This window comes from Haliotis rufescens, unplaced genomic scaffold (genome assembly GCF_023055435.1).
Source record: "Haliotis rufescens isolate VD_foot unplaced genomic scaffold, xgHalRufe1.0.p SCAF_9, whole genome shotgun sequence".
In the NCBI taxonomy this organism is placed as follows: Eukaryota; Metazoa; Mollusca; class Gastropoda; order Lepetellida; family Haliotidae; genus Haliotis; species Haliotis rufescens.
Window position 1 is genome coordinate 41,614,707 of NW_025964383.1, and position 4,862 is coordinate 41,619,568.

Sequence of the window (4,862 nt, forward strand, 5' to 3'; positions counted from 1 at the left end):
AATCCGCCCTGGAGTACCAACGGGGGCCATCATGGACAAATGAAAACCTACTCGACCCCGGAATTCCATTGGGGACCTTCATGGACAAATGAAGACCTTTTCGGCCCCGGAGTACGAACGGCGGCCATCATAGAGTAAAGAAAACCTAATTGGCCCCGAATTCCAAAGAGGGACGATAAATGCAAGTTGAGGATCCATGTCTGTGCCGACATCCACATGATGGACAATTTTCATCGATAGGGGACATCTGAGCCTCCCCTGCCCCGGAATTCCAGTGGGGGTCAAACATGATTTACTGGTGGTCTACGCTGTCCTCACGCACTCACTCACTCACTCACTCACTCACTCACCAGAACACCCACATACTCGTTTAACCCCTCCCCCCCCCCCCCCCCCCCCCCCTTTCCCCCAGCTCACACACAAACTCACTCAAATACCCCAACAACACACCCACTCACATCAGACAATTTTCATGTGGGCGTTACGACAAAGCAGGCCCCTAGTATAAGCGTTTAGAGTCAACTCCGTTCCATGATAAGGTGCATCGGGTACCGGGTGCCTCATCTGTTTGGAATGCACATCTCACCGTTCATAACAACGATTAATGGTTTGTGTCATACAAACATGTGTGTAATGCTATGTGCGTTTCTTGTAGCTGAGTAAAAATGGAATAAAGGCACTCGTTCTTAAACAACAATTTATTAATAACTTCAACGTTGTACTTTATACAAACAACGCAGCACTCCATGCATAGATTACACATTTCAATAGCAACGTGTTCATCCTCGATTATCCAGCGTATTAAATCTCCATTCTAATAGGATAAATACCCTGGACGCTCTCTACCGATGTGAAATACACGACGCTAAAAATAACCGTCCAATCAAAGTACACACACAAGCGAGGGAAATGTTTGATGGTGGCATAACCTCCGAACCGAATATTCCCAGGAGAAGTGCCCAGGGAGCGTATCATAATACAACTGAGACATAACACACTGGATAATCGGGAATTCAACATGCCAAAACAAACAAAATGAACACTTTAAAAATAAACATTTAGTACATAAGTATAAAAAAAGTTTGGTTAATGGCAATACTAAATAAATGTTCACCAGAAATACCCTAACTATAGAAATATCTTTTCGCGTACAATGCAGAGTAGATACAAGAGAATACGTTTTGATTATTACAGTGATCGCTAACATGAATTACAGCAAATTATTACTACAGTATTAATAACTATAATCCTGCATACGAAATAATTCTTTCTCTGAAAGGATTTGTATATTCTTTTTTTCAAATCCAAAGGTGGGCAAAGACTACCAGTGATTTCACATACTGAACGTTCCGAAATACCATTGTTATGCCAGACAGAAAAAATCATATGGTCAAATAACATGTTTCACTGTTACAAATTCAAAACTAAAAGCAAGAAAAGTCATGTACATATACATTGTGTAAAAGTGTACATTGGAAATTTATACTCATCTGACGCCTACAGTAACATTTGGGCACGTACATTTACGTATTAGCTATTTTTTATGAAGAATGCTGTGTACAAAGAATCAATTTTTTTACCTCACACTTGTCCGCTTAAACGCAGTTTACAGAATATCTCCATTATCTGTTATTAAAGACTTTTGACAGTGACAAGTATGGTCTGAGTATATTCAAGGAAGAATCTGCTCATCAAAGCCAACCATTAATTTCCAAATTCGAACATTCAGTAAACTCATGCAAACAGCACTCCTCATTTTCCCATTAAAAAGACCGTTTTTATGTCGTCAGATCTTATATATTATCATATATAATTTTTCGAAATCACCTTGAACAAATTGAACACCAATAGAGTTACGAGCTGTAATGTTCATTCGATATCAGTAAACTTGCCTTGACTGCGACAAAAAATTGTTTTGTATTTTGTTCCCGTGCTCACTCGTGACCTCTCGTGTATTTCCGTGACTGTGTTACGGAAAGATACGAGAAGTGACGAGTTTTCTCGAACTGTTAGGGAATGTCACGAACATGGACGAGGAATAAACAGAAGTAACTGTGTCGGCTCTAAGGAAAAGTGAGTTAGTGAGTTGGGTTTAACGTCGATTTGACCATTATTTCAGTTATAGTCAGTTTGTTGTGGAGGAAAAGCCTGAAGTGATACAGACGGTTTCCCACAAAACCCACGAACACGTGTAAGGCCCTGGCAAACAAAGAATCTTAAATCTGGTATTCGAACCCAATATCACAGGTTTCTGGCACACCTAAGGGACGTAACTCTGCACATCAAGAAATAACGTCGATTTTGATCACTGGACGATCTTTGTTCGCTTTAATAATAAAAAATTAAGAATTCACAATAAAATACAAATATTGTAGGATATTTGTCAAATCACAGAAAAACAAACAGAGGATTATCAACATTAAATATATATCTCATTATAACATGCTTTGATCATTTCGCAGCGTTCATAAACATATATGGAGGTTCGAACGATTCTGAAGGCGATATGTATGCACAAAATTGTTAACCTTAAGGCTAAAGATATCATAACATAGACTACCGATCACACATCACACCTAGACACATAGACAGTCATGGCAACGTATATGTAGATTATATGCAATACCCACGAGTCTGAGCTACCAACATTCACCAGACTACATAGTTGAAAATACGTCACAATGGTAAGGACGTGGCCGCACGTCACAATGCATGTACGTGACGAAACGTCACGATGGTCAGGTGTGACGTGAAACGTCGAAATGTGGACATATGACCTCATATCATAAGGATGGATACAGAACCATACCAGTGATAGACAAGCGACCATACGTCATAACGGTAAAAAAATCGAGACTATACTATTGTTTGATAGACAATACTCATTTTCCACAGTAGCAGTAATCAACTTTTTGTCGAGTTATGACGTCATAAATTGGACTGTACAACGATGTTGTCGTTACGAAGCCAGGAAAGTACGTCGAACAGAAATGTCTATCCTTTACTTTGAGACAAAATGTTCCAAACAGTAATAAACTGCTCAAATGCATCCGAGGGTCATTTGCTTCGTAACGCTTCTCTAAGTCCAATTTCGCTTCGTCAGTACTTCACGGGTTTGTATACACGTCCGTCCATCACCAGTGAATACATACAACCAATTTGAAGTGAAGCTGCTATTTTTAACCAATTTATCAAGCCTCGGCCTGGTTCCAGCGAGGGAGAAGTGCTCTGACCAATGAGTGCTCAGGTTACATCGTATAACCGGCCAAACTTCTCGTGCAACACGTGCCACAACCTCTCAGCCATCCGCTCTCTACATTGCATCAGTGTCATGCGACAAGGCTCGTTTGACTTCATCAAAGACCCACGTTCTCGTTTCATTTCTTGACTTTAAACTAGGCACGCCTCACTTCAACGCCGCATATTGTACGCATTCACGTGTGATGGAAGAACATACAGTATACACATCAATTTGTGCAATATTAACGAGGGAAATGTCACTGCATGTGAAATATGTAATTGCGAATGTTTTTTTCTTCCCATTTTTAAAACCATCATTGACATAATTATGTAAATCATGATGTTTTCATGGAGATTAACCTTTTATGAAGTTGGTGTTAGCGTTACTATAACCAAAAGCTTGATGCTATTAATGCTTCTTTTCACAAACATGTTGACACAGTGAGGTGGTATACATGAATGTCTCCATAGGAAATATAGATTGTGTGTTCGACGGTAAATATGGCCGTTTCACCCGACGTTATAGAACGTTGCGCCTGACGTTTAACAATACCCATCTATAACAAATGTTAACGCATTTGATACACCCAAACCAACTTCCCTTTCAGAAGACACATTGGGAGATGCAGGTGCATTATATAGCTTAAAAGGCATCATTATGTTTGATAAAGTAAAGCATATTCTTTCAGAGGCAATAAGATGTTGGAAAAATAAGTAAGGATAAGATATATGGATGAACAGCTTAAGATAAGATATATGGATAAACAACTTCTTTATTACAATTGTAATCATAAATTAATTGTAATAAAGAAGTTGTTCATCCATATATCTTATCCTTATTAAGTAAAACATCATAGGTAAATTATGTATAGTTTCCCTCAATTGCAGAGGATTGAACACATACACGGCGCATATACGTTTTAGACTCTCTAAGATAATTCATACTTTACTTGCGAGGTAGTCAGGTGATCCAGATTGCTGAAAATGTATAAGACCCAGAAGGAATATATTGACACTTTCAGCACATACCAAAGGACAAATATATTTTGGTCACGTTATATTTTTCAGTCTTGCACGAGAAAGAGCACAATATTGGCTAATAGGATTAATATTTTGTGATTTTCCGAAATCATAAGATACCTTGTTCGTCATATTGAGCTCAAGAATGTCCTTTGGCCAACTTTTAGACCAGTTTGAAGTAATCTCCATTTGCTTGCCCTACTTAGACCGAAAATTTACATGACAGACCATATTTTCTTGTGTAAACATCAGCAGGTATATAACTGCCTAGTAACTATCATCGAACATATTTTACTACATCGACGTTCGAACAGTTCTTGTATTTTGCGGATGTTGTGTACCAAAAAGTTTTCTCTTGTGAAGAAAAGAATATATCCTAACTACTCGTGAATAATCGACAGTACATTGAAAGTGGAAACACATTCTAAAGAGGAAAGAGGACATCCGGATGGACGTGAATCCATGCCAACCAAAGGCGTCAGTTATGGTACTCTATGATACGGACATGCACATGACAGACTATATCTTGGACAGGGTCACTCGTTTTACACCAGAGCAAACCCAGCCAGCACTGGCATGGATCAACACTGGAACTAGTTGCG

The 4,862-nt window shown here is 38.9% G+C and overlaps 1 protein-coding gene across 1 annotated transcript in view; it reads right to left on the minus strand.

Moving 5' to 3' along the window:
- Positions 1-683: 683 nt before the first annotated feature.
- The window catches only part of LOC124111080, a 78,026-nt gene continuing 73,847 nt past the window's right edge, over positions 684-4,862 (minus strand). Inside the window, exon 7 of the mRNA XM_046470649.2 lies at positions 684-4,862. This exon is cut by the window's right edge and continues 3,310 nt beyond it. The gene's annotated coding sequence lies outside the window, so the exon portion shown is untranslated.